Genomic DNA, 22,175 nt, shown 5'->3' on the forward strand with positions numbered 1-22,175 from the left:
TCCAGCGCCCCTGCCTGATGCTGTACTGGACAACCCTCTTATGAGTTAGAGAGGCTTACCTCACTTCCATTTTATCAGATCCTTAAGTGGCCCTATGCCAGTGAGGGCTGCCAGATCTCTTAACCCACCCCCCCCGCCCCCCCCACACACCAATATGCACTCTCTGCTGAGGGTGGGAGGTGCAGTTGGCATAGTAGTCTGCTCCACTGGTTTTATGTCAATGGGGAGCTCCCCTCCACTTGAAACCATCAAACAGCTACAGTACTTTGTAGTGCTTGAGCCTAGAACTGAAAATCTGGCCCACGGGCTTTCTAAACCCATGCTGCTCATTGGTCATGGTTCCATTACTATCTAAGGATTTGATTCTGTCATCCTTATTTACACTGAGTAGTACCTTACTCCTCAGGCAGTCCTGTTGATTTAAAGGGGGCTAAATCAGACCCATTATATTCAGGGCTACACTGCCAAGAAGCTCCCACCCACTTCCTTGCACAACCCCACATAAGGGAAGTACAGAATAGCACAGGGGCTACTTCTGCGTTTTTTGCCCATACTGGGAGCAACTTGCCACAAAGGAGACAGGAAGGGAGAAGGCAGGTTCACTTTGCACCCTCCTTGGCTGCACCTGAACCAGGGCCAATCTTTCCTTTTGCTTGAGTAAATCTTTGCATTGATTGGCTGAGTTCTATATTCACAAGTGCAAGTACAAGAATGGTCTTTCTAGATCAGTTACATTTTATTCCCTCTCATGTGTTTTCATCTCCCTCTCATATATCAGCCCCTTTTTCACCAATCCGTGATTGATGCTAATAGTCTGATAGTGGGCACTATTAAAAACTCAACATTTGTCATTTTCTATTGACTGTAGTATCTTCTGTTTTAAATATAGAAAGACACTTTTGGTTACTCAGTATCTTGGGCTGTGAAGATTTAGATTTAATCAAACCCATTGTAACATCTTTCCAGTCTTTAGTTTTCTTTAGTATGGGTCTGATTCTGATCTCAGTTACACTGGTGTAAACTAAAATTAACCCCCTTGAGGTAAATGGTGTGCTCCACTAGAAAACCAGTGTGAGATTAAAATCAAGCCTCATGGTACAGTTTCCTTTTACCCTTGTTTCATCAAAGATTAGTCCATCTCTGAGGACTAGAAATATATTTCAGACTGCTATGCTAAACATGGTGCTTCTGAATCCTCCTTGTCAGAGGACAGTCTCTCTGCAGTAAAAAGAAAAATACAATGTTCTGGGTTTAAGATCATAAATGTTATACAAACTTCCTACTCTGCACTTGGCAACTTCTCTCTAGTTAGCAGTTGAGATGGACTGCATAGTAATCTCACCAATGAGTTATTGGGATATATTCAAACTCTCCAAAAGAGGTCCTCAAATATTTTCACCTGTTCAGTTAATCACCTTTCTTTCCCTGAAAGCAGTTAGGAAGGGGATTGATCCAGGCAGTATTTCTACTTTATCCATCCCAGAATCTCAGACAAAAGCACTTGATGTTTCCAACTGTCCATGTGATCGAAGAGAAAGCAGATGAGCATAAACCAGAATGTGTGTCATTTGTAACCAAGCCAACAATAAAAATGAAGGTCTCCAGCCATTAAAATGATTTCCCAATGATTTTGGAAGACATTCACTCCCATTGCTATGGCTATAAGGTATATTTCTCCTCATGGACGGAAATACATTGTCCATGGTTTTACATTCTATTCAAAGTGCTGCCAGGGCATCCAAAACTATGTATCTGAAGGAAATTATGGAATTAAAATCCTTTCTCATTCTCTCATGACTTAAAGTACAATAGGACCATGCTTTTCTATAGTTGCATGAACTGGAAATTTACCTTAATTGGTCAAGGTTTATGGTATTTTTCACAAATAATCACATTTGAATCTATGAAAGATTTAAAAAGGCCTTTGAATAATGAAGAAAACCATTGAAATTAAATAAACGCAACGGCTTCTTTTTTTATTGCAAACATATTTTAAGGCTCGACAGCAGTTGCAGTGTTCCCCTAATTTTTGCTATAAAAGGGAAGTAAAACAACAGTTTATTGTGGCAATACTTCATACTGGCCTACTTCTGTAAATTGTCTTTAAGCTCTAGGGTAAAGACGAGAACATTCATGTTTTTAAATTGGATACAAAAGCATTTTATATGCTGTAGCTGCTATAGCATAAATTGCTACACAGAGACTATCAGATATGTCTAAACATATTGCTGTTCAGCAAATTGCAAACATTTTTTTGGCTTGCTTTACCTTAAGTAGTTATAGTTAGTGCTTCTGTTAAATACTTTCAAATGTTTGGAAGGTCCTTTGCAGGCCCTTACTATGTTTTCTGCTGGTATAATAAACTCTACCAGGCTTCATCTACACTGATCCAGAACTCATGTTATTTGAAACTGTGGAAACATGATTTGAAAGTGTTTTAGGATACCGCAGGGTTTGTGTACATGGAGCACGACTGCACACTCTGGGGATATGATTTCTAAAGTACATTAATGCGCATTGATTCGTCCATGAAGCCTCTGCTGTTGCACATTAAAAGTTCCCTAAGCACGCTTTAACATAGTGCTATTTGAAACAGATCTATGTTAAAATCCACTAGGGAACTTTTAATGCACACCAGCAAGGGCTACACAGAGCAATTATTGTGCAACATTTTAGTGCACTTTAGAAATCACACTCCTATAGTGTGCACTACTCCACTGTTAGACAAGTTTTCATTTTAAAAATAAATTGTGAATGTATCTAAGCCATATCTTTTACTGGAAATTTCAGATAATGGAAAAAACAAGGCCATGTTAATTTTTCATTAGAGACCAGAGGAAAATCAAATAGATGGTATACAAATCTGGATTAGGTTCATGATTAGGATTCAAGGTTTGGGTTCTAAACCAAATCAGGACCCCCTGAGAGAAGGATCTCAAAATGGTAAGAATGTCAAGATCAGCTATTTTCATAAGATTCCATAGCCGTGAGTTTAATCTTTCAAAAATGCTGCATGAGACTTTGGTTTCAGTCTACTCCAAAACATAGGCTTCTTTGATTTTTGGGATTCAACCTAGACACACAAACTCACACCCCAAAGAGAAAGAGAGAGAGAGAGAGAGAGAAAGTCAGTCATACCTGTGAATGAGAGTTAGATGGGGAGTTCTGATTATGGCTCATCGGTAAGACCAACCATACACAGTAGCCTACTAAGATGCATTACAGTGGTAGGGGTGAACTAATTAATCAATGGATTAATTATTTTTTATAAAACATCTTACTTTACTTCCATTCTGGATTCTAAATTGCTTTGCACATAATCATTTTTGTTCATTGATGCTGGCTAACAGTAGGGTTCTCATTTATAAGTAATGGCAGCATAAACACACCAGAATATTAGGAACCGTTAGGAAAGGGATAGATAATAAGACAGAAAATAACACAATGCCACCATATTAGTCCATGGTACACCCACATCTCGAATACAGTGTGTAGTTCTGGTTGCCCCATCTCAAAGATATATTAGAATTGGAAAAGGTTACAGAGAAAGGCAACCACAATGATTAGGGGTATGGAACAGTTTCCATATGAGGAGAGATCAAAGAGATTGAGATTGTTCATATCAGGAAAGAAATAGCCAGTGGGGTTGTGATAGAGGTCTATAAAATCATGAATGGTGTGGGGAAAGTGAATAGGGAAGTGTTACTTACCCCTTCACATAACATGAGAACCAGTGGTCACTCTATGAAATGAATAAACAGCAGAACTTCTTCACAGTCAACCTGTGGAACTTATTGCCAAGGGATGTTGTGAAGGCCAAAAATATAACTGGGTTCAAAAAAGAATAAGATAAGTATTTGGTGGACAGGTGTATCAATGGCTATTAGCTAAGATGGTCAGGGACACAACCATATACTCTGAATATCCTTAAACCTCAAGTTGCCAGAAGTTGGGACTGGATGACTTGGGACAGAACACTCAATAATTGCCCTGTTCTGTTAATTCCCTCTGAAGCATCTGGACACTGTTGGAAGGGAGAATCCTGGGTGAGATGGACCGTTGTTCTGATCCACTGTGGCCAGTCTTATGTGCTTATGATGTTCGTTTTGGGGCGGTGTCATTGAAGAAATCAGTGTACAGAGCACAGCAATGGTTCCACCACTGATGGACAGAATCAGCATGGTTGAGGGGCAATTGATGCCTAAGGATGGGCCAGAAGATAAGCCCAAGACATTCCCCACCCCTAAATGTTGCTACAACATTCTGATCTCTTACATGGCTTTGGCTTTTCAACAACATTTTATTTTCATTTATTGTAGAATAGAATTTTTCATTCAGTGTCGAAAAAGAAATACATTTTAAATCCAGTAACTGTTATTGCTTGGATTCTAGGGCCTGATTGCACTATTCATGTTTTCCCAAACTAAACAGAAGAATAGCCAGTGAATAAAAATAATGATGACAGGACCCAGTCCCACAATCCTCACTCCTGCAAGGAGTCCCACTGACATCTGTGAGACTACTTGCAGGAGTAAAATTAGAGCTACTGTGCTTGCATGAATAAAGTTGCAAGTAAAAGTTGCTAACAGAGAGATTATCATAACTTGACATTTTGTTTAATATTAGAGATAAAATTATCTGCAAGTACATTTAAAAAAAATATCAACAGATGCTACAGTTAAAAAAAAGTTATCAGCTATCCCTTAATGTTACCTACAAAAACTGTAAAAGTTGGAGTAATTACTGTTAAATTAAATTAAGTTTTGTAAAAAAAATACATGTTTACAAACAAAGTAAATTTCCCCCTGTTTTTCAAATTAGCAAAGAGAGTGAAGTTTAATCAAGGGCAGTCATTTCCACTTTTACAGTAACAGCAATTTTGAGAGCTCTACATCATGTTTTTACTTGGTATTAACACTTGGGTAGCTATTTCTCATTTTTTTATTCCTAAATTAATTATATGAAACCCTGAATTTATTGTAATGGGAAAAATAGCAGTCTTCTTTGTTACTATTTTCTTGCCTTAAAAAGAACTGACAAACACGTCTGTCATCCATTTCAATTCAGAAGAAATACTGAAATTTGAATGCAAAGAAAACTCATCATATTTCCTGGTGTAGCAAATGCAGTTGCCATAGGTCCAGATTAAAACATGGCTAAGCTGGTTAAAAAATAAATGTTAACCTCTACACAAAAATGTTCAGATTATTTTGCAGTCCATGCATAATTGGAGCTGTTGAATCCACTGAAATCAATGGGAATTTCAACCTTGTAACTGAGAACAGAATTTTCCCTTTAAAACAAGATTTTGGAAAAACAAACTTTAGCCAGCACCAAAAGTGCCATGGTCCATTCCTGGCTAGCAAGACTTCTCCAGTATGTTGACGTATGTGTTCATCAGCTCACATTGGACTATTGCAACTCACCTATTTGGCCAGCATATGAAGATCACAAGGAAGCCACACCTGATGCACAGTGCTGTCAACTATCTCCTAAGCAAGACTTGATTTTAATTTAAGCTGAAGTTTTAAAATAAAAGTTTGCTCACCTACATGTATGGTTACGTCCACTAAAGAAATTCAAATGCTGTCAAAACTTGGACAGACCCAACATTCATATAAAAGAAAATCAGGGAAATTACCATTTGAAAATTACATCTAAAAAAACAAAATTCTGTAGCTTTGCTCCCCTTAACTACTAGTTTATTTCCAGTTGAAAGGATGTTGATGTGGGGGTTAGTTATAAAATTGTTCAGTAGGTCACTGAGAAGTGATTGGTTTAAATCCCATTCAAATCATCAGTGACTGAGAGGTGTTCCCAGATGGCAATTCTTTTGTGCATTGCATGGAATGAATTAGAGAAACTGCCATCTTTCATCTGAATTTGTCATCCAGAATTTGGTTCAGCCCTAACTAATAGTCCTTCAACTCACTGGTTGAATTTAGATAAAAACACCAAGGAGTAAGTATGGGTAGAAAGAGTTATTGTGCAACTGGAAGAGACCTGATAATTCAGTATTATGGATAATCTTCTGTATGCTAAAAAAATCAGTCCCTGTTTAACTTTCCTTAAGGATGTTCCCATTCCCACCTAAGAATGAATAAATTAAACTTCATATTTCTTTGCACTAGATTTTATGTACTCATTAAGTTTGCTACTTGTGACATGTACCTTGGAGTCTGCCCAGGAATGCAATTCATGCCTCGCACAGTTCCACAAACTGTCATTGTGGTTCAATGTGATGGCGGTATCACTATTGTGCTATTGATCTAGCAGTGTCTGGACACCTCACAAACAGTAAACGACTTATTCTCAAAATTTCAGGTATGCATAGTTATTCTGGCATGGACAATCCACAGTCAATTTAAATCCAGAGTCTACTTTGCAGAATTTTACTTGATCTCCTGGTACAGATATTCATCCTGAACCTGGGTCCAATATTCCACCCATTCTAGCTATACCATTAGATCCCTGAGTCACCCTAGGTCCAGAGGTAAATAAAGTGTCACAAATCATTCATAGAATCATAGAATATCAGGGTTGGAAGGATAGCATAATTGTCTGCAATTCTAAGTTACCACATAGTTCTTTCTAAGAAAACACATTTATTTGTAAGGTGAGAGCCTTACAGAGAAAACATTAAAAACAATAAAAGAACGTACCCAAATACTAATCAGCTTACCAGAGATCATTCCCCAGCCCAACTACAGCAGGTGCTCTGGTAGGAGTCAGTCTTTCAAAACCTACCAAGGAGTTTTTCTCTGGTAACAGCTTTAGCTCAGAACAAGCACACCAACTGGGCAGAGCAGCCTGTTTCTTTATATAGTTTGGACCTATGACAGTTTCCAGGAGAGGTGATCAGTAGACAATGAGATAACTGATAGGCTGGGTTTTTGCACCTCCCTCATAGATATTTCCAGGAATTCCACTTCACATGTATTGTCCCCCCAAAAAAATTCTTGTCTGCAACATTGTTCAATATAGTACTTCGATCATCCAGTCCCAAAAGAACACAAAACCTTTTCATTTAATGCAATGGACTCCCAAGATACTTAATTTACTTCAATAAGGCTTTTTTTTCAAGGATATTGCTGAAAACTGCCACATCTTTCACACCTTTCTTCCACCCCCTCTCTAACTCGCTAACTAGTACTCCTAAAAGGGCAAGTTGAGTAAAATTCAATGTGCTGTTGGTATAGATCATCTCCTCACAGCAAAGAGGAATTGTGACTCTGGGACATGTCTCCAAGTCAAAAGGCCTCTCTGGGCTACTCTTGGTGTTACACAGCTTATGCACCTCCCCGTGTTCATGGCTGTGCCTAAAAATGTTGCAGTTGAGCCCCTTACATTTTTTAGCATTATTCCAACACATAAATCGCAGTCTCTGTTCCAAGAGCTTACAGTCTAAAGTTAAATCAGTGAAAACTCTAGGTTCTGGACACCTCTAAAAATTAGGGTCATACTATCTCAACTTTTTTTTTATTAAAATGTCCTATTCTTCGTACTAGATGAGACATCAGATCTCACCAGGACAGATTTTCCTATATTTTAATTGCTGTGGCGACTCTAATTCACTATGAAGTTGTTTTATAAAATAATGTCTCTGAATTTTTAATCTTTCCCCACAAGAGATTTATGCAGTGTAGAATTACATGCATAGGTGCTTCATTTTCTATTTGTATAAGAAAACTCAAATGAAAATAGTATATAGATTGTACATTACACCAAGCATTTTTCCCACATTAATAGCATAATTTCCCCTGATTATTGCAAGGATATGAGGATATTACTCATTTGACCCTTTCCCTTTCTTCAAAAGTGATTTCACTAGATATCTTTCTTTGTATCCTTGTAAAATAAGAACTGTTGACTAAATCTGAAGTACTAGGATGTTGTTATGAGCTGGGTTGTTATGGGTTGGGTTAAAACCCTATTGAGGTTGATAAATTATTTGAGGTTCATACCTAATTGTAAGAATAAGTCCCACCCAAGACAAAAGAGTGTGTGAACCTACTCAACCTACTTTTGTGTTGAGTACTATTTTGGGTAGGCTTGTGTTGGAGTGTGAAAGAACACACAGATATTTTGAGGTCACAGACAAAAACAGAGAAAGAGGCAGAGTTAAAGAGACAAGAAAAAGCCAAGCAGAAGCCTGTAAGCACAGTGTGACCCTTGAAAAACCAAGACAGATTTTGTATCTGATGCTGACTGAAGCTATATCCACACTACAGCTTATGTTGGCATAATTTATGTCACTCAGAGGTGTGAATAAACCATCCCATTGATCATCAAAATAACACCGAAACAAGCGCTGGTGTGGGCAGTGCTATGTCGGTGGGATAACTTCTCTCGTCAACATAGCTATCTCCTCTCATAGAGGTGGTTTTATTATGCTGACAGGAGAGCTCTCTCTCATCAGCATAGAACATCTTCACCAGAGTGCTACATAGGTCTAGTTAGGAAATGCATTTTGTTCCTGGGGGAGAATCGACTAAAAAGGGGAGGAGGGAATTATTTTTTGCAGAATTTGTTCTTCAAAAGTTTTCAATCTTTTTTTTTTTCCAAAACCCTAGAAATCCAATATTCTTTCAATTTCAATTTTCAATGAAATGACATTGAAAACAGACATTTCCTGGAGAAGTTTCCATTTGAAGGAATATGCTATTTTTCATCAAAAAACATCTCAAATGAATATTTTGAGCAGCTATATTTTGGTGTTACTTGTAAGAACTGGTGGCCTTAAAACACCTAAAATAGTCTATTTATTGCAGATTTCTTAAATCTAATGTAAAAATAATGCAGATATATGAAAGTTTACCCCTTTTTTCATTAAAAATATGTTTTAACATTTTTATTTAAATCTCTGATTTTCTACTGTATTTTATACACATTGTTTTTACATTTTCATTTATTCTCTTCTAAAGCATCATCTTTCATTTCTACAGGGTTTCTGTCTGTTATATTAAAAGTATTTTCCAAGGTATTTATTTTATTTTTTTCATATTCCTAACATGTAAGTATTCAGTGCAGCTTGTATTGAAAAGGAAAGTCCTGCTATATCTGTATTATGAACAGCATTTTTTATCAGTTTACTCAGGGTGCCAAATATTCAGGGGCACTCTTTTTTGCTGTCATTACACTATCCTTATTTCCTTAATTCATTGAAATTGGAGGTGAGGTATGACTGGAAGTGATGGGGAATTGGTAATTGTATACACACAGAATTTCATCTTTAGATCATTGTTCTGAAGCTAGCTAATGATCAAAAATCATTGTAGTTTGACAACTGTTTAATATCTTATATTGTTAGCTGATGGTCTCAGTCCAGTTTCTAGTGCAAATAAATGTCCACAAAACCTCAGATCATAATTATCACCATAAATCTTTGCAGAGATGTAAAGAATGAAAGGCATGGAGATGAACTTCAGATATTCCACCAGTGCCCTCTTGCCTATTTGCTGGCCTGCAAGGATTCTTCACAGAGTCAGTATCTATGCCACACAGAGTTGCACACTCTTCCAAAATCTTTTAATCTCCTTAGTAGAGAGAGGAAGGATGGTACAGTGTTTAGGGTACTAGCCTAGGACTTTGGTGTCCTAGATTTAAGTCCCTGCTCTACCACAGACTTCCTGGAATGACTTTGGGCAAGTCACTTAGCCTTTCTATGTGTCAGATTCCCATCAGTAAAATGGGGCTAATAATATCAGTGAACTTCTGCCACCCTGATTCATATTGACTAGCACCTTGAAGCAAGTATTACCATTGAATTCAGTGGAACAACTCATGGAATAAGAGACTATTTAGTGTGAATAAAGGTGGCAGAACCTGCTTGTAATGTGGTGATGTCACAACACCCTTTCTCTAAACTTTTTAACTTATACATTACAAAGAACGGGAATCCATATCTAGAGACTTTAAAAAAAGAATTGCAAATTCTTGTAGCATAACAGTAATAATAGTAACGTTGTGGTATTTGTCTTGCCAATGATCCAGTTCCCTTGTTGGGATAAACTATGCTTCTTTCAGTTTCATAGTTTATCCACTTGGGAACTGTATTAATGCCTCCTAAAACAGTGTGATAGTACTATTATCACTTAATTATATTGCAAGCTTTTCAGACTTTAGTGTCTGCCTTTCTGCAGCAGCCACTACATGATTACTCTTCCCTAAATCCCAGAATGTGTAAGAACTATGAATAGCGCTTTTCAGTACACATATCAGGGAAAGCTGATGCATAATGTATTTGGGAAATTATCAATATAATTTACAAAAATCATACCAATGACTCATTTAGAAATAACTTGTGTGGTTTAATCAGTATTATTGCTGGTATAATTACCTGTGAAAACTAATTCTGAGTTCAGTCCTGAAAATCCTTACTTACTGAAGAAATCACACAGTTGACAAAGAGATTCTGTGAATAAGGAACGATTGTGTAACCCAGGCCTGCTTGGTGTGGCACTCTGACCCCCTCTAGTGACACCTAGCCCAGCTAGAGATTGATGTGCCTGTTACAGCCATGGCTAAGAGTCATGTGGCTTTTAACTCCTGCAGTAGATGCTCATGCATTTAGCTCCAGATGTCTCAGGTTCAATCCCACCCGCCGACCACTGGGATCTGTTGGCGTTACAATTGCTCATTGAAGAGTTATAATATCAAGTGCTAGAAAAGGAAAGTTGAAATTTCATATTGTATTATGAGCATTATATTGTCACTGACTTATAGAAATTCTTTACATAGACGACAAAAGTGTAATTAAAATAGATATATTTAGAGGAATAATACTTTGTAATTTCAATAATAAAAATTAATCATTAAACATCTCATCAATCACAACAATTAAATATTACATAGTTCAACAGAAATGTGCTATATAGAAAATTATTTTGTTCTAAAATGTTATTCTTTATCAGGTCTATTCTTCCAAGAGATCAAGTTTACTATTCACTTTTAGTTTTTGATCTGATCTACAGTTGATTCTTAACAGACTTGTCCATATATCAACCTTCTTATCAAAATAAGTCCATATTCCTACAAAAAAACAAACAAACCCTAAAGGGATATTTACATTCCCTCTGCCTTGAATGGGTTGAACATATTTCTCGATGTTTTGATGTGCCAAATGTCCCTAGTAGTAGGGCTGGATGGGAATTTTTTTGAGATTTCAGAAAAAAATTCCCATTCCAAATGAGGATTAAAAGGTCAAAGTCTCAAAAATGTTTGAATTGATAAACCAAACATAATTTTGGTTTGGTTCAATCAAAACATTCTGCTTTGATCATTTCAAAATATTTCATGTTGATTTTACAGATACTGGCATGTATCTAAAACAGTTTTATTTTATAACCTGTATCATTCATAATTAGGAATGATGTCTTTTATATAGCTATTATGTATAGTACCACTATCATGTCTATAACACTGCAACATTTTCTACAAAATCAGCTCATAAGTTACTGTAGAATAGGTCTTTTTCACGTTCCTTTCCTTTTGAGTCAATGCAACACATGATTGATTTGTGGGAACAGAGGCAAAGAACTTATGTTACACTTCATTTTAAGTGGCAGTTCTAATATACCTATATACTACACATAGTGAGCAAATTGATGCAATACTATATGGAATGTATGACCTTTCTTGGCAAAGAAACATTAATTTGAACATATTATCCTCTATTTTAGGTGGCAGTTCTAGTGCATACTTACATGCTAGATACACTGCAGTGAGGAAAACTGGTAAAGTGCCCTAGAATAGAAGAAAAAGTTGTGAACCTTTTAATCAATAATTTGAATATATTATGTATTTTATACTGACAAACAAATCTATTTATGCAGCTACAGTGGGCACACTTAAAAAGCCCATTCCAATGCTAGTGACCTAGTGGACAGAGACTGGAATTCAGAAGAACTGAATTCTATTTCTGGCTCCACTACTGGCATGCTGGGTGAGTTTGGGAAAGTCACTTTACTTCCTCATTCCTCAGTTTTCCCATCTGTATAATGGAGATAATGATACTGTCCCCCTTTGTAAAGCACTTTGAGATCCATTGATGAAAAATGCTGTCTAAGAGCTAGTTATTATTAGTATTAATGGTATTCTCCATTGTATTTATAAGGATTTCCCAGTAACTGGCTAGATCTCAAAAATCAGAACGGACATTTTAAACTGTGCCCAAAGAACCATGTCAAAACCTGCAGTGTCAGCCATAGCCAGGCTACCTACAGTGGGTGACCTTCACCCTTCATATATCGTCTATCACTCAGCCAGCATCTGCAGCCTTCCATGGCTTGTTCACCCTAGGAGTTGATGGATAATTTATTCTGGAGCAGAACGTAAGATTGTTTGGACACCACTGAAAAACAGAGAAAACTGTTGTACTGCTTCACCACCGGTTGGCCTATGTGTTTTACCAGCATACAACTATCATAGCTGGATTTCTACAGGAGATATTGGACTTGACTTGCAGATATTCAAGGGCTGTTGTACACTACTCTAGATGTATAAAGGAATCTTTAGGCCAGTAACAATGCCCTCCTCTGTATTTTGGGCCTCCCTGGCTGGTGCAGAACTGGTGTAAAACAGGTAGAGGACTTGGCCAGAGTGCACTTCATTATGGTTATTCTCTGCTTCCCAGACTTCTTAAGGAGCCATGGAAAGCAAAGCATAATTTACAGCAGCTTTGAGGCTGCTCCAAGTTATACCACAGGCTAAGCCGGCTCCTTCAGAGCCCTAGAATATAGAATCTCAACTCATGTAAGTTGTCCTAGCTCAGTTGAAGTCAATGGAGCTGTGACACAGTTAAACCAGGAGAAAGCACAAAGGCAACTTTTGCCTTTTACCCACCTCTTCCTTGCCCCAAGTGCAGGAATGAGGTAAGCGAGAATCAAGACCCTAAGTTTTTCTTTTTTGACATGCCAGAACAGATTTCTAGTGCAGAAAATGATTCATTTTTAAAAGTTTCAACAAGTTAAATTTCTAGACTCTAGAGTGAATAGTAGTACAGACTAAAACAGATATTAAAGTAAAGAAACAACATTAAAAACAGAGGAGAATAAAACAAAAGAGATCTTCAAAAATCTTGTAGACAAGTTAGGAAGAAAACTTTAGTGAACTTTAGTCCTTGTGATGAATGTCATGCAAATTGGTGCATTAAGAAAGCTAACTAAATAGCAGCAGCAGGAACACATTTGCTTACTAAATTATGTAGAGAAATCAGCATGATATATAGGTAACTGTAAACACATTTCTTCTCCATTAGGAAGGATATCTATCAACATCCCCTCTATGTGTGCTCCTTCGATGTGTTTTCTTTCCGACAAAATGAAAGTCTTTTGATCATGTCTTTTTAGGTGTGAAACACTATTAAGGTGTAACCAACTTTTCCTCTTAAGTTTGCATATGAATTTTTGAAATTTGGCCCAGGACATGATATTGAATGGCTAACAGCAACTTCAATTTTTTTTTTCATTTTCCAAAATATATAGCTCTTTAAATGTTCACATCTATCACATTATGGTCAATTGCCAAAATGGTGCATGTTTTGGGCACCTAGGAGACTACTAACATCAATCCATTTCAAGTTGCAGTCCAGATACAGAGCATGGCCAGCTGTATCCTACTCCCGATTAACATTTTCTTCATGCATTTCAAAATTATAAATTGCTGACATCTGATGGTCTATGAAGCATAAATTACATGATATTTTGAACTTTGCTATGGCTGTTTATACATTATATTTCTTTTCAAATGTGACAAAAATCTTTGTTTGTTCAGTTTGCCCCTAAAGGTCAGTTAATAAATATTGCATGATTTTGTCCTCCAAGTCTTTCCAGAGATATTAAATTAGTTCTTCATTTGACTGATTTTTTAAAATGGATTGTTAGTGTTACTAGAATATACTGGCTGTTAATTCAAAATACAGTACTAAGACATTTAAGAACTGAAATTAATTTGTGCTGAATGATCAAGGAAAATAGAAGATTAATATTTTTAAAATCTTCTAGTCAAAGCCTATGATCGAACTGATGCGTCAAATGCACTGTCACTATTTTGATCAAACAACCAACATGATGAATGAATACAAATATATATCAATCAATTATTTTGCTGGGAAATTAAGAGGAACCATATTGTAGGCTTTAAAGTCAGTGTAGGACAATGAAGGGGGATAAGAGGAATTCCTCTTAAGGAAATAAGGTTTGAATCTTAAAAACACATATCCCACTGTCTCCCATGGAGTTTTCTGACAGTTGACCAATTTCCTGGTTGACATTTACCCTCTGCTGGTAGCTTTTTCTTTTCTGTTTTAGTCTTATATTCTTTCCAGATATGTTTGAGCACACTACCCCCCTTCATGGGATTACTCTCCTTCTCTGCAAAACTTCCCCTTCGGATTAATGCCCCTACAAAGGTCCATAATTAATAACATTATAGAGTCATAGAAGACACAAGTGGATTTGTCCTTTGACAATCATCTTCCTGTTATTCATAGACTCATGGATTCCAATGCCAAAAAGGATGATTGTGATCATCTAGTCTAATCCAGGCCATATAATAGCCACAAAATAATTCCAAGATTATAGCATTCAGAAAAAAAATCCAATATTGATTTAAAAATTGCCAGTGATGGTGAATCCACCATGATCCTTGATAAATTGTTCCAATGGCTAATTACTCTCACTGTTAATTTTTTTCTTTATTTCCTGTTTGAACGTGTCTAGCTTCAACTTTCAACCAGTGGATCATGTTACACCTTTCTCTGCTAGACTGAAGAATTCATTATCAAATATTTTTTCACCATGTAGGTGCTTACAGATTGTAATCAAGTCACTCCTTAACCTTCTCTTTGTTAAACTAAATAGATTGAGCTCCTTGAGTCTATCATTATAAGGCAGGTTTTCTATCCTTTAATAATTCTCAGGGATCTTCTCAGAACCCTCTCCAATTTATCAACATTCTCATTGAATTGTTGTTACCAGAACTGGACATAGTATTCCAGCAGTGGGCATACCAGTGTTCAAATGTACATTTAGCCACATTAAAATGCATATTGTTTGCTTGTGTCCAGCTTACTAAATACTCCAGAACACTCTGAATCAGTGACCTGTGCTTTTCATTATTTATCACTCCCCCAATTTTTGTGTCATCTGCAAAATTTAACAGTGATGATTTTATCTTTTCCTCTATGTCATTGAAAAGCATTTCAGTAGTTGAGAACCTATCCCTGACGGACCCCACTAGAAATACATCCACTCAATGAAGAGTCCCCATTTAAAATTATATTTTCAGACTTATCAGTTTTTAATCCACTCATCGAGTGCTATATTATTTTTATATAATTCTAGTTTTTTAATCAAAAGATAATGTAATACCAAGTGAAACAACTTACAAAAGTCTAAGTATATTGCCTCAATACCACTACTTTTAGCAGCCAAACTTCTAGTCTCATCAAAAAAAGATATCACAATATTAGCTTTCCCCCCCAATCTTTTGGAACTTCCCCTGTGTTTCAAGACTTATTGAAAATTAGTGCTCCAGTATGTTCCTAGCCAGCTCTTTTGAAACTCTTCTATGCAAGTATCAGAAGGGTAGCCGTGTTAGTCTGAACCTGTAAAAAGCAACAGAGGGTCCCGTGGCACCTTTAAGACTAACAGAAGTATTGGGAGCATAAGCTCCTCACTTCTTCAGATGCAAGCTTATGCTCCCAATACTTGTTAGTCTTAAAGGCGCCACAGGACCCTCTGTTGCTTTCTTCCATGCAAGTTATCTGAATCTGCTGAATTAAAAATGTCTAACTTTAGCAGCTGTTCTTTTACATCCTGCTGAGGTACTAGTGGAATGGAAAGAATGTTATTGTCATATAAGAATGACTACATCATCTGTTTTCCCCCCCACAAATACAGAACACTTGTATTGAACACTTCTGCCTTTTTTGTATTATTATTGATAATTCTATGATTTCCATCTAGTAATGGACCAAAATCATTGTTAGGTTTTATTTTGTTTCTAACATACTTTAAAAAACTCCTTATTGTCCTTAGAAGTGCTTTCCATAGATTTCTCCTTGTGTCCCTCGGCTTCCCTTATCAATTTTCTAAAATTCTTAGTTCTTATTTATATTCATTACCAGTCAGCTTCCCCTTTCTTGCTATTGCTTTATTACACACCCACCCACCTACACAATAGATGCCTTCACTTCCCCTCTAAACCAGATAGGTTTTTTTTAGCCAATATGACCTTCTTCCTTGTCTGTGGGATCATGGATTTCTGGGTAACTTGTAAAGTGTTCTTAAACAATTTCCACTTATCATTCACATTTTTCTAACTATAATTCTTTCTTTCAGCAGCTTTGGTTCATAATTGTTTTCATCTTTGTGAAATTGGACCATTTAAAGCACCAAGTATGTGTGTGTGTGTGTGTGCGTATTCTGGACTTTATTCTGTTTGCACATTGAAGATGTGATCAGGGGATGATCATTTGTACATAAACTACTATTAATTGTTAGTTCTACGATCGGTTCCTCTTTATTTGTCATAACAAGGTGTAACAGAGAATTTCCCCTTGTTGGATGTAGACTTTTTATGATGACCAAAGGAAAGAAGTAGGTGTCAAGAATGACTGACAGAACTAGCACAATTGCTATAAAGATATGCACAGCTTGCTATGGAGGTTTTACGAAATGTGATCTTTCTTTTCCAAGAGTATAATAAAGCTCTAGGACCAAAAGGACACGTATTTGAATAGGGAAAAAATATTCTGCAACATCTTTAGCAATGTCAGCCTTATAAATATAAATAAGCAGGAACTAAAAGGAAATGATGATGCACAGTTCAGAGCAATAATATTTTATGCTTTTAACTTTGTATATTACATTGCCTGAAACATGAAGAAGTCTGTTAGTGCAGTGTCCATAGTGAGATGTGTGCACCTCCGGGGGAGGGGGGGGGGCGCAAGAGGATCCTTGGGGGTGTGCATCGGAGGAGTGCTTTTTTTTTGCTTCGGCAGTTCAGGTTGGAGTCTGAGTGGTTTTTTTGTTTTTTTTTTGCTTCGGCGCGGCAGGACGTGCGTGCTCAAAATTTTTTTACAGATAGGGGTGCGTGATCGAAAAAGTTTGGAGACCACTGTCTTAACTAATACAATTTTTCTCTTTGCCAGTTATGAAATAGTTATGTATTTCTATTTATAGCAGAATATGAAATTACCGATTTTCTTTTGATCCTTGTTTGTTCACCAGTGTTACTAATGATGGCAGCACAAGTCCTGGAGTACAGTTTGCTAGTTAAAAGTGATATATAGAGCAAACAAAATTTTGTTTATGCCTTTTAATGCTTCTTACTAATAAACGAATAAACGGTATCTTCAGGTGGAAATGTATTTTATTTTATTTTAAACAGGCTTTATTATTCCTGGTTGTTGGTTTTTTTTGTTTGTTTGTTTTTTTTAAATTAGAAAGATCAGATCTTCACTTTCCTCTCTTTCCTGGAAGACATTGTGAAGATCTAGGAGGGAAGTGAGTTGTGATATCACACAATTTGTGACTTGAGCTGTAGTTCTCCCTTCCTCCCACCCCTGGAAAAAGGATGTGAGCCAAAGGCTATCTAACTCATACTCACACCCATAGTGATGTTCCACTGGGGCAGAGGAGTAATGGTTTGAAGAACTGGGTCCTATAATTCATGACTTTTTTCCCCACATCTGCTCTGTCTGTGATATCCTTTTCCCATGCTTATTCACGACAGTGAAAGAAAGAAAGAAAGAAAGAAAGAAAGAAAGGATGGATTCTGTTATTTTAGGGGGATGACGACACGGAAGTCAATAACGTTACTCCAGATTTATTTACAAAATAAAAGTGTTGATCCTGCTCCCATTATGATCAATGGCAAAAATCCCATTGATTCCAGTAGGCTAAAACTATGTTAATGCTGACACTTGAACGTTCAGATTAACAACGGATTTTATTACTCCAGATTCTAATGCCAATAAAAAGAGCACATCCACTTTTTATCAAATTAAACTGAACTAAAAACCATTTCCTTCTTGATCCTAATCTCCATGCCCTCCATGGGAAATTCATAGCGCTGGCTATCAAGCCACCATGATCCATTTCTCCTGGGTTGTGACAGTGGGATTTCTCTCTCATTGACAATTTCAGCTTTATCCAGTGATCAATGTAGGGGGAAACATGAGTGTAAGTGGGCCACAATGTGTAAATGCAGTCATTATGTATGCTAATGAGAACATTAGATATGTTCCCAATTTTGGATCTAGGGCCCATCTCTAAATAAATTACACAGCATCCTTACCAAGCAACAAGCTGAAGGAAGTACAAAAAGGGCAGGACATGTAAAATCTTTCTGTGTCAGTTTAGTAAATAATTTCAATGCTCTAACCTTCCAGCTGCCTGCACATCTCCCACTGATCACTACCACAAGAGACTGGGAATTGTGTTTGGCTCTAACGTAGGCCCAGAGGGTGCCACAGGGGCAGCTAAGCCTCATCTTCATGGGAGAAGGGAGTGGTGCACATGGAGGGCCTCTCCAGGCATGGTTCTCAGGGGGGATAATCTTCCTTCATCTAGACCCCACGTTGGGGAAAGGTATGGAAATTAGACTTGCCAGGGGTGAGCAGCCTTGGGCTCTTTTTTTCCCTGAGCTTTCTCTTGGTGATTCTGTAGGAAGCAAATGTCAGGGGGAGTTCTTGGTAGTATGACTCCTGGGGTTCATGTACTGCTTGGGGGCAAGGAGAAATGCTCTGGGGGACCAAAGTTAGTGGTGTAATGGGCATATGTGTGGATGATCTGGTCTATTGTGAATCTGTATAGATCCTGTGGAATCTACTGGCTTTCAAAGCAGGCTCCATGGACTTTTCTGGGATTGGAAAAACTTCACCCTTTCTTCTCTCCACCAAACCGGATGATATGGAAGCATGGAAGAAGCAATTTCCTTCACCAGAGTCCCTCCTAAGTGAGTTACTTCAGGAGGAGATGATCTTTTGCCAGAGTATGTTAAATGGGCTAAAAAGAACCACATATTTAGCCTCATCTTTCAAAGTCTGGGGCTATCTCACTGGGTTCTGGTGTCTCACTGCTCACATTGCAAGTAATCCCTTTTTTCAACAACTGCCAAAAAAAAAAAAATGCTGAACTATAGATTTTAGTATAGGTCTAAAGTTCACCTCCTGCATATTTATATTGCATCTCTAAATAAACCTTCCTCTGTTGACAAACACTCTTCTTGCATATCAAATATTAATACTTATTTATGTATTCAGATTGTGTACCCAAATAGTTTAGCATTCACATTTATTTAGTATGCACAGGTACACATTTCAACGTTCAAGTGACATCTCATCTCCCTTACTGTAAAATTCATATTCAGGCCATCATATTCTTCTGTGCACCTGCAGGTTTATAAAATATTTAATTGCAGAAGGACCACATTCTACCTTCATCTATCTCTGAGCCTCCCTACTGCAGTCCTTGGGATAGTATAGGTATAACCAAGAGTCAAATTTGGCCCACAGTATTCATTATCTTAACCCGGATGATCATAAATTAACATGACTGTCCCATCACAAACATGTCAGTGTATCCTAACGATAGTAATGTTGTGATGCAGGCAGATACAAGGGGACCTGAGAGACATTTGTGGCAACACAGTGATTTATTAGGAATGAACCTGAAGAAACAAAGAATAGTAAGCAATACTCCGCATGTATAGATGTCTTCTGGTTGCCCCAACAACGATCATTTAATGAAAGTGAGGCAGCATAATCTAGTCACTGTCATGTTATACTTTTTCCTGCAAGACTTGAACAAGAAGAAAAGCTTAATTATTGTTTTAAATGCATGGGTTTATAGAAGTATTAAAGAAATCAAAGGGCTTAAAAATAACTTGGCTGTGAGTGACTACAAGTTCCTCACTTGTGCTCTCCCAACATCACTTCAAAATGGTCTAAAGTCAAAGCTAGATCACTCAGTTCCTTATATGCTACCTACAAACATGAATACAAAACCAAACAGTGACCAAAATAAATAAATAAATCACCACCAGGTTTGGAAGTTAACCTAACTTTGACCTTAGACAGCATCTTCCCAATTGTTTTTTGTTCCTTGCGTATAACATGCGTTTCTTTTTTCTTCTGCAATGGGATGAATATGTTATACACATATGGATCTCACATGTGTGGAAGTTTGTTAAGTGAGATAATAAGAGTCATGCATTCAGCCTCATCTTTCAATTTCTATGGCATATGGGGCTATCTCACATCATTCTGCTGTCTCACTGATCACATTGCAAATTAATATACTTTCCATTGAAAAAAGTGCTAGAGACGTGCCAACTGTGATGATGATTGTTTTCTGTATTCTGAATCACTTTCAGTAGCATTTGTTGTCATCCACTATTTATATATCAGTAAAATCCTATTTAGAAAAAGAAAAATCAGGAGGCAGAAAAGGCAAAAATATTCCATGACAAAGGGGCAAACCAAGCAACAACAGGACACAAATAACTTAGTTGCTAAGGGCTCTTATCTACTATGCTTCAATGCAGATGTATTTATTCACTTTAAAAATGGGCCATAAATGAATACAATTGATGGAATTCAAAAATGCCCCTCACATAAACATCGTATTTGGAAACCATAAACCACAATAAAGAAATATGTTGATAGAATTAGAGATAGAAAGAACCTCATCTCAGTAGAGACACTTTTGGCAAATATATACTTATAATTAACTATAAGGACTCACTGTACCCTAGAGCCTACTTAAGAGAATGAAAATGCAGAGCTCAATAAAAAGGTATATATTTTAAGCATAGTGAAAGCATAGTGAAAGGGGATTTGCCATTTAGCTCTCTTTCATGTTAATGGAACTTATGCAGCTAAATTCTACTGCACTATACTGAAAATTAACTCATAAATACGAGACAGAGAAAATATAAAGCCATGATTTGATTTTCCAGTTTAAACATATCTCATTTCATCCATGGACATTCTACACAACTCAAAAGGGTATACTTATTATACCCTATATTTTACTTTTTTATTTATTGGAAAAAGCAGTGATCAGTGATTGTAGTAAATTTAATTAGATTCCAGCCCCAAAGACTGGAATTTCAAATTCAAATATTGATATTCATAGTCAAATATGTCATTGTGACAGATGTGGCAATTTCCTGCAATATCCTTAGAAAACCTTACTGAATTAAGTTTAAGTAACTTTGGAGACTATTGCAGTAATGCAAAGGTTATGTATTACTACGGGCTGTAATTGTACTTAGCCTTTCTGGAGGGGATGTCTGATGTGAACCCTGTGAAGTGTTATGAATTTCCCACTTCTGGTTTTGCAAAAGCCCCGCCTTTTCATGCAACACCTTGAGAAGGGGACCATTGTCTTCTGATTACCTGTTCCAGGAGTCTCAAGATCAAAGGCCCAAGCTTTGTAAAGGAAAGACTGAGCTATTCATGGGGGATGCTAGTTCTAAGACTGTTATGAACTTATAACCACAGAAACCCTTCCAACAGAAGGAGCCAAGTGTGCAAACACAAAAGTGATTTGATAACTGAGATGGCTGTATACCGACATAACTTAGGTTGACATAATTTTGTAGTGTAGACATGGCCTTAGTAGGATTTGAAGGACTGACTCCAGAGCCCTTGTTGGGGTTGTGGTGATCTCTGGAAAGCTTATTAGTATGCACGTGGGTTCTTTTAGTCTTTAATACATTTTATCAGTAATGCTTTAGCCTTAAATATAAATGTATAACTGCAGACAATTGCAGCTGTCCATAGCATTAGAAGAAAAAGCAAAGGAAATGTGCAGCCTGGAAACATCCAATGAGAAGGGAGAGAGATGTGGGTCACCACCCAAGAAAGGTGACAGCTGAGGAGTCTTGAGTGGGTGCCCTTGCTGGACCATGGATGGGAATACAGGTGCAGTTGTCCTCCACAGTGACAGTCTTTTCAAGCAGTTAGAAATAAAAATGTATGAACAGGGCCGCTGCAACAGTTTTTATAGTGGGGGTGCAGCTGCAATGGGAGAGCCATTGAACCAAACTTCAAACCCTGTATGTAATGGAAACCACTTCAAGCCAGGGGGTGCAGCTGCACCCCCAGCACCTGTAGTTCCAGCACCAATGGGCATGAACCAGAGCTGGCTGGAAATTTTTGA

This window comes from Malaclemys terrapin, chromosome 9 (assembly GCF_027887155.1).
Source record: "Malaclemys terrapin pileata isolate rMalTer1 chromosome 9, rMalTer1.hap1, whole genome shotgun sequence".
In the NCBI taxonomy this organism is placed as follows: domain Eukaryota; kingdom Metazoa; phylum Chordata; order Testudines; family Emydidae; genus Malaclemys; species Malaclemys terrapin.